Raw genomic sequence first — 9,690 nt, 5'->3', positions numbered from 1 at the left:
AAGGGAGTGAGACAGGGTTGTAGCCTGTCCCCGATGTTATTAAATCGGTATATTGAGCAAGCAGTAAAGGAAACAAAAGAAAAGTTCGGAGTAGGTATTAAAATCCATGGAGAAGAAATAAAAACATTGAGGTTCGCCGATGACATTGTAATTCTGTCAGAGACAGCAAAGGACTTGGAAGAGCAGTTGAACGAAATGTAGAGTGTCTTGAAAGGAGGATATAAGATGAACATCAACAAAAGCAAAACGAGGATAATGGAATGTAGTCGAATTAAGTCAGGTGATGCTGAGGGAATTAGATTAGTAAATGAGACGCTTAAAGTAGTAAAGGAGTTTTGCTATTTGGGGAGCAAAATAACTGATGATGGTCGAAGTAGAGAGGATATAAAATGTAGACTGGCAATGGCAAGGAAAGCGTTTCTGAAGAAGATAAATTTGTTAACATCGAGTATGGATTTAAGTGTCAGGAAGTCATTTCTGAAAGTATTTGTATGGAGTGTAGCCATGTATGGAAGTGAAACATGGACGATAAATAGTTTGGACAAGAAGAGAATAGAAGCTTTTGAAATGTGGTGCTACAGAAGAATGCTGAAGATTAGATGGGTAGATCACATAACTAATGAGGTGGTTTTGAATAGAATTGGGGAGAAGAGGAGTTTGTGGCACAACTTGACAAGAAGAAGGGACCGGTTGGTAGGACATGTCCTGAGGCATCAAGGGATCACAAATTTAGTATTGGAGGGCAGCGTGGAGGGTAAAAATCGTAGAGGGAGACCAATAGATGAATACACTAAGCAGATTCAGAAGGATGTAGGTTGCAGTAAGTACTGGGAGATGAAGAGGCTTGCACAGGATAGAGTAGCATTGAGAGCTGCATCAAACCAGTCTCAGGGCTGAAGACAAGAACAACAATATATTACAACTGTAATTTCTTTTTTACTTAATTTTGATTTATTACATAGTTTTGAGCTCTGTACAGGACTTGTCTCATTCTCCTCCGATTATGCGATCTTTTTAGCATTCTAATCACCCCCTGGTCCTAAAAGCGAATCTTGATTGAGGTTCTACTGTATGTCGATTACTTAAGACACTGACTGTCATGACTCTGCCAACAGCCACACCGCAGCCTCACACTTGATGCCGTGCATCTGCTGGTGGCCACAGCAGAGCTTCACTCACGCCTGAAACTGTACGCCCACCGGTGAAACATCCTTCGCTATGTGTACAGCAGTCAACATGTTGAATTGCAAAAGAAGGCAATTAGGTGGATTGGAAATAAGCCACCAAGACAGTCCTGCAGAAATAAATTTAAAGAATTCCAATTACTGACAGTGCCTGCACTGTACATATATGGAACAATTATATATTCAAAAATAAACTGTACAGCTTTGCAGAACAAAATTATATAAAATTTCTGCACTATGTGTAAAGACATCTACCACACGCAAACAAACAGATGGATGTTAAGTAATAATGATCCTGAAATAGCTGGAATATATTTTATAACAAACTCCTACGCAGCATCGCGAACTTAAAAGCACTGTCTGCATTAAGACAAAAGCTAAGGTGTTGTCTCGTTTCAGCCGGTAGTTTTTAACTCTATCTCAAACTACAATTTTAGTGCATATGTTTGAAAATTGCTTTCATTTTTTATGGTGTAAACTTTAATATGTCACAGTTTTGTGAGAAATGCCTGAAAAATAGTGTACATTCTATGTCTTTAACGTAAATACCAAACATTTTGGAAAATGAATATGTATGTCCTGACATATACAATATTAATACAAAAAGTGATCAAAGGATGGGAAAAAGTTGTTGCCACTAGATCTATTACATTTCCATCATGAACAGGCTTTTGAACTAACTGTTGCAAGTAGCTTTCTGAAAATGCATTTAGTACTATTTTGCAGGATGTCTAATCAGACCCATCACATACAAAACTGTAATCATCCCAATCAGTTGTCAGATTATTAAAATCCCGAGGGTTCTCCCATTATGATAAGACCCACAAAAGATGATGTACAAGTACTTGAAATCAAACAGAATCTATGTGAAGCTCAAGCCAATGGCAATTCCAATTTGATTTTCCATGTCTGTAGCAGAGTTCCTTCACTCTTTTCGGAGTTAGATGCAGGACTTGGCTGTTCAGTACAGTATGTCAAATCAAACTCCTTTCAGCTGTCTAATTCCCGAACTGTTATTTTATTTGGCTACCAGTTTCGGCGATTTACTACACCATCTTCAGGCCTCCTGACCAACGTCTAGGAAGATTCCAACTGCGGTTTCAGTCAAAATAGGGGCAGATAATGGTTGAAGTGATCGCTGTATCAAGCAGAAGTCTACAGATACCAGTATTTGAATGCTGGCTCCTATTTGAACCACAACCAAGGTTGGAATCTTCCTACACATTGGTCAGGGACCCTGAAGGTGGCGTAGTAGATTGCTGAAACTGGTAGCCAAATAAAATAATAGTTCGGAAATTAGACGACTGAAAGGTGTTTGGTTTGACATCCTATTTTAAATCTAGGTATCCCAATTAAAATAAAACTGAGACTGAAGTTAGACCAAGAGGGTCGGTAAGTGTCACAGTCTACCCAATTGCAGTCGTTTCTCAGGCTGTGTCGCTTGACCTGCAGTCTTGCCAAATGAGTTAAGTTATGTGGGGTGGAGGGGTATAGATAAGCCAGAACATGATTTAAATCGACAGCATAAGCTTAGGGATCTGTCAATCACAAAGTTGTTGCTGTTGTCGTGGTCTTCAGTCCTGGGACTGGTTTGATGCAGCTCTCCATGCTACTCTATCCTGTGCAAGCCTCTTCATCTCCCAGTACGTACTGCAGCCTACATCCTTCTGAATCTGCTTAGTGTATTCATCTCTTGGTCCCCCTCTACGATTTTTACCCTCCATGCTGCCCTCAAATACTAAATTGATGATCCCTTGAGGCCTCAGAACATGTCCTACTAATCAATCCCTTCTTCTAGTCAAGTTGTGCCACAAACTCCTCATCTCCCCAATCCTATTCAATACCTACTCATTAGTTATGTGATCTACCCATCTAATCTTCAGCATTCTTCTGTAGCACCACATTTCGAAGGCTTCTATTCTCTTCTTGTCCAAACTATTGATCGTCCATGTTTCACTTCCATACATGGCTATACTCCATACAAATACTTTCAGAAACGACTTCCTAACATTTAAATCTATACTCAATGTTAACAAATTTCCCTTCTTCAGAAACGCTTTCCTTGCCATTGCCAGTCTACATTTTATATCCTCTCTACTTCGACCACCATCAGTTATTTTGCTCCCCAAATAGCAAAACTACTTTACTACTTTAAGTGTCTCATTTCCTGATCTAATTCCCTCAACATCACCCAACTTAATTTGACTACATTCCATTATACTCGTTTTGCTTTTGTTGATGTTCATCTTATATCCTCCCTTCAAGACACTGTCCATTCCATTCAACTGCTCTTCCAAGTCCTTTGCTGTCTCTGACAGAATTACAATGTCATCGGTGAACCTTAAAGTTTTTATTTCTTCTCCATGGATTTTAATACCTTCTCCGAATTTTTCTTTTGTTTCCTTTACTGCTTGCTCAATATACAGATTGAATAACACCGGGGACAGGCTACAACCCTGTCTCACTCCCTTCCCAACCACTGCTTCCCTTTCACGCCCCTCGACTCTTATAACTGCCATCTGGCTTCTGCACAAATTGTAAATAGCCTTTCGCTCCCTTTATTTTACGCCTGCCACCTTCAGAATTTGAAAGAGAGTATTCCAGTCAACATTGTCAAAAGCTTTCTCCTAGTCTACAAATGATAGAAACGTAGGTTTGCCTTTCCTTAATCTAGCTTCTAAGATAAGTCATAGGATCAGTATTGCCTCACGTGTTCCCATATTTTTACGGAATCCAAACTGATCTTTCCCGAGGTCGGCTTCTACCAGTTTTTCCATTCATCTGTAAAGAATTAGCATTAGTATTTTGCAGCGGTGACTTATTAAACTGATAGTTCGGTAATTTTCACATCTGTCAACGCCTGCTTTCTTTGGGATTGGAATTATTATATTCTTTTTGAAGTCTGAGGGTATTTCGCCTGTCTCATACATCTTACTCCCCAGACAGTAGAGTTTTGTCAGGACTGGCTCTCCCAAAGCTGTCAGTAGTTCTAATGGAATGTTGTCTACTCCTGGGGCCTTGTTTCGACTTAGGTCGTTCAGTGCTCTGTCAAACTCTTCATGCAGTATCATATCACCAATTTCATCTTCATCTTCATCCTCTTCCCTTTCTATAACATTGCCCTCGAGTACATCACCCTTGTATAGTCCCTCTATATACTCCTTCCACCTTTCTGCTTCCCTTCTTTGCTTAGAACTGGTTTTCCATCTGAGCTCTTGATATTGATACACGTGGTTCTCTTTTCTCCAAAGGTTTCTTTAATTTTCCTGTAGGCAGTATCTATCTTACCCCTAGTGAGATAAGCCACTACATCCTTACATTTGTCCTCTAGCCATCCCTGCTTAGCCATTTTGCACTTCCTGTCGATCTCATTTTTGAGACGTTTGTATTCCTTTTTGCCTGCTTCATTTGCAGCATTTTTATATTTTCTCCTTTCATCAATTAAATTCAATATTTCTTCTGTTACTCAAGGATTTCTACTAGCCCTTGTCTTTTTACCTACTTGATCCTCTGCTGCCTTCACTACTTCATCCCTCAAAGCTATCCATTCTTCTTCTACTGTATTTCTTTCCCCCATTCCTGTCCATTGTTCCCTTATGCTCTCCCTGAAACTCTCTACAACCTCTGGTTCTGTCAGTTTATCCTGGTCCCATCCTCCTAAATTTCCACCTTTTTGCAGTTTCTTCAGTTTTAATCTACAGTTCATAACCAATAGATTGTGGTCAGAGTCCACATCTGCCCCTGGAAATGTCTTACAATTTAAAACCTGGTTCCTTAATCTCTATCTTATCATTATATATAATCTATCTGAAACCTTCCAGTATCTCCATGCCTCTTCCATGTATACTACCTTCTTTCATGATTCTTGAACCAAGTGTTAGCTACGATTTAAGTTATGCTCTGTGCAAAATTCTACCAGGCGGCTTCCTCTTTCATTTCTTACCCCCATTCCATGTTCACCTACTACATTTCCTTCTCTTCCTTTTCCTACTATTGAATTCCAGTCACACATGACTATTAAATGTTCGTCTCCCTTCATTATCTGAATAATTTCTTTTATCCCATCATACATTTCATCAATCTCTTCGTCATCTGCAGAGCTAGTTGGCATATAGACTTGAACTAATGTCGTAGGTGTGGGCTTCATGTCTATCTTGGCCAAAATAGTGCGATCACTATGTTGTTTGTAGTAGCTTACCCGAACTCCTACTTTTTTATTCATTATTAAACCTACTCCTGCATTACCCCTATTTGATTTTGTATTTATAACCCTGTAATCACCTGACCAAAAGTCTTGTTCCTCCTGCCACCGAACTTCACTAATTCCCACTATATCTAACTTTAACCTGTCCATTTCTCTTTTTAAATTTTCTAAAGTAGCTGCCCAATTAAGGGATCGGGCATTCCACGCTCCGATCCGTAGAACGCCAGTTTTCTTTCTCCTGATAATGACATCCTCCTGAGTAGTCACCGCCCGGAGATCCGAATGGGGGACTATTTTACCTCTGGAATATTTTACCCAAGAGGACACCATCATCATTTATCCATACAGTAAAGCTGCATGCCCTCGAGAAAAATTACGGCTGCCGTTTCCCCTTGCTTTCAGCCGTTCGCAGTACCAGCACAGCATGGCCGTTTTGGTTAGTGTTACAAGGCCAGATCAGCCAATCATCCAGACTGTTGCCCCTGCAACTACTGAAAAGTCTGCTGCCCCTCTTCAGGAACCATACATTTGTCTGTCCTCTCAGCAGATACCCCTCCGTTGTGGTTGCACCTACGGTACAGCTATCTGTATCGCTGAGGCACGCAAGCCTCCCCACCAATGGCAAGGTCTATGGTTCTTGGGGGGGTTAGTAGTTTGTTACTGAAGATGTGGTTGTTCATATGTGTTATTAATTCCTTTGTAAGCTGTGTTGTTCTTCAGTGTATACAGGAATGAGGGACAGATGCCATTCATGAACAGAGAATTCAGATATTAATTTTTTCTATGTCTAATATCAAATAGTAAAAATACACATAACTTCGTTGCCATAGTTCCAATGTCAGTTGCTAACAGTAGATTTGAATTTAGAAATACATACAGATACAAAAGATTTATAAATCTGTCACTCTTCAACAGAATGGCTATTCATAAGATGTTGAGACCTGGCCACTATGAAAGTTTGTAAATGTTATTCAACAGGCAAACACACAGAATGGGATTAGTGCATTGATGTCTGAACTTAAGTACACCTCCTCTGCAGAGGAGATGTTTGCATCTCACTGGCAGCAGCATAATCATTCTTGGCAGGCCCTCATGCCACAGTGGTGGCTGTAGGAAACACAGTGATGTAACTGGCGATATGCTTACTTGAAGGTGCAGCCAATACTGCAATACATTCCTGTAGTCCAGCATTGACTTGACCAGCCTAGTTTAGGGCATCTACCATTCACACACTGTGAAATTACAGGTGATGAAATTGTGGGCTATATAATGATCAATGTCTACACAACTTTGGAGATTTAGTGCATCACATATCTGGTCTGTGATCGAATACCCGTATATTGTATTACCAATTTTATTCATAGATGACACTCACAGGACCAGCAGAATGTCCACTTTCATCACTTACATTGAAATTTTCAATTTGTCATGTTGCCAGAACCACCCTCTCTTCAATACTGTAGCAGGGTAATTCAGTTGCTCATCAGTGTAACACATGCTCAGGGATACCACCTTTACTCTTATACAACCCGATAGCACTCAAGTAAACTACCATCACATCTAGGTATTGGAGATAGTGTTTGACCACTGAGTCAAAACAACAAAAAATATCCCACTGCATAGTAAATGTGCAACTGCAAATGGAATAAACATATGTTGATAAGTGAGTTATAACAACATTTCAGTTTGCTTTGCACTTCTAAATATCTCTTAAATCTATTTAATATCAGATAATGATGCAGACATATTATGAATAATTTAACTGCCTTCTCTCTTACAATATAATCCAACAGGTACCTATGGAACAGTAACAAAATAGACAAGAAAACAACTTTGGTGCACCCTTTGTATGATCATTTTTATTTCAAAATAGAAATTTGAACTCTGTTGCAAATGTCTTCAACAAATTGCTTGCGAGCATTGGTACAGAAATGGGTACCCAGTAAATTCAAAACTAAATTCCAAAAAAAAATTATCTTGCCAGCAACTCTTACATATCTATTGGAATACGGGAGTATAATTCCTGCTGATTCTATATCCCTTAACCTTTAGGAGTTGATCATTCCGTTTATTCTTTGATGAGTATACATTTACTTTTGTAAATTGAGTACCAGTAAATAAACTGTAGCTGAATTAGATAACTGTAAAAGCTGCAACCCATTTGAAATTAGAGCTTCAAGTTTATCACTTGTGTGCTAATAGAATTTAAGAGAAAAGTGTACTACGTTAGTATTAAAAAGCACTAAATGAAACCGAGCGAGGTAGCGCAGTGGTTAGCACACTGGACTCGCATTCGGGAGGACGACGGTTCAATCCCGCGTCCGGCCATCCAGATTTAGGTTTTCCGTGATTTCCCTAAATCGCTCCAGGCAAATGCTGGGATGGTTCCTTTGAAAGGGCACGGCTGACTTCCTTCCCCGTCCTTCCCTAATCTGATGAGACCGATGACCTCGCTGTTTGGTCTCTTCCCCAAAACAATCCAATCCAAATCCACTAAATGAAAACTCCACTTTATTTATTTTACAAATCTTCTAGGCCAATATTGCACCACATGTGTTACTAACCTGTCTCTGCCTATATTTTAATGAAAGAATGGTATAATCGTGGTGAATATGCCACGTTTTGTAACGTTATGATCATCATCATCATCATCATCATCATCATCATTACAACCATACGCAAACGACTTATAGTGTTTCATTTTTCTGGGGTTGCATTGTAATTAGACCCTAATCAATTTTGATTGATTTTATGACAAGGGACCGATGACCTCAGCAGTTGGTCCCTTAGAAATTCACACACATTTTAATATTTTTCACGACAAAAAAATTACAAATTTTGTCAATATATAGAAATGTAATGGGGACTAAAAGAAAAAACCTTAAAATGAACATGATATACTTTAATCAAGAAATAAATACACCAGGGTCTGCCATTGGAATTAAGAGTAAGAGCAAACAGATGCACAACTGTTCAGCAAGTTGCCACCCAGAAGAAACAAGGGGCTAGCAACTGTATCCCCTCAATGACTGTTGAGCAAACATTGATGCTTATGGAGCTCCGCAGCATGCGCCTAGTTCATGCACCGACTGCTGTTCATTGGCTATGAAGATTGCAATTTGCACACCATTACAGCTGGATGTCCATCAAGTGGTAACAGGCGGCCTTATCAGATGAATCAACTTTTATGCTCCATCGAATAGATGGCTGTGGGTGTGTATGGCGTGAAATGCTTAAAAGCAAATACCCTTCAATCATCATCAGGAGGGTCCCAGCTGGAGGAACAAGTGTTATAGTCTCGGGAATGTTTTCATGGCATTCCCCGGGGCATCCTGTCATTCAGAAAGGCACAATGGATCAACAAAAGTAGGCATCTATTCTTGGGGAACATATTCTGACTTTTAAGAGGTGGTTACATTAATGTGACTAGACAGTGGAGAACGAGGCTAGATTGGAAAGGAAGTAAATGTGATCAATAAACATTGTTCCTAGTGTAAATCAGGGAGCACACAGTATCATATATTTCAGTAAAAAATTACACATTTTACAAAGATATCTATCTATAAAATGCAAATACCCTTTGAATAAAACAATTATGGAAGAAACAGTAACAGACTAGTCTCCTAAAGACACAAACATGGACATTATCTTGGCTTTTCTATTCCCCACTTCTTCTTGCTCTCATTTTCTTTTGAGAACCTCTCAGCTGTCCCTTTCTCTGATATTGTTTCACTATACCTACCAAGTGTATTTCTGAGGCTGTGTATTAACTGCTTTGTTACAGTTACAGATTCAACACCCCCAGCAACCTTGCCACCATTGGTGAACAGCACAAATGGTTATGAAAGAGGCTTCAACCAATTTTCTGTTTTCTGGCCAGAATGGAGTAGTCAGAGAAACCTCTTTCAATTCTGGCATCCCCATGGAAGAGACTGCAAGCAAGTTTGATAAATTTCTTTGCTTTTTCATGTCCACTCTTGACCCAAATGAGCATCATTTAGAACTGATTGATGCAGACACACACTCTATCATATTCTTTGATGATTTCCATTACTGATATGATCTCTATTAGATTTTGGAACGGGTAGTAGCATCATCCTCATGGCCACCAAAGCAATTTAAGGTAGTGAGATGTGTCATTGCTATGCCTAACTGTCTCTTCTCATGGTCGGCATTAATTGCCACTTCTGGGACTAAACATGGAATGCCCTTTGTAAAGAAACAAGCCGGAGGGGGAGGGGCCAAGATTAATCCAGTATTTTGGACACCATACTATTCATAAATGTAAGACACTTGCTACTG

The sequence above is a fragment of the Schistocerca americana genome, chromosome 2 (genome assembly GCF_021461395.2).
Source record: "Schistocerca americana isolate TAMUIC-IGC-003095 chromosome 2, iqSchAmer2.1, whole genome shotgun sequence".
Taxonomy (NCBI): domain Eukaryota; kingdom Metazoa; phylum Arthropoda; class Insecta; order Orthoptera; family Acrididae; genus Schistocerca; species Schistocerca americana.
The sequence above is the reverse complement of the archived record's forward strand: the minus strand, read 5'-3'. Positions refer to the sequence as shown.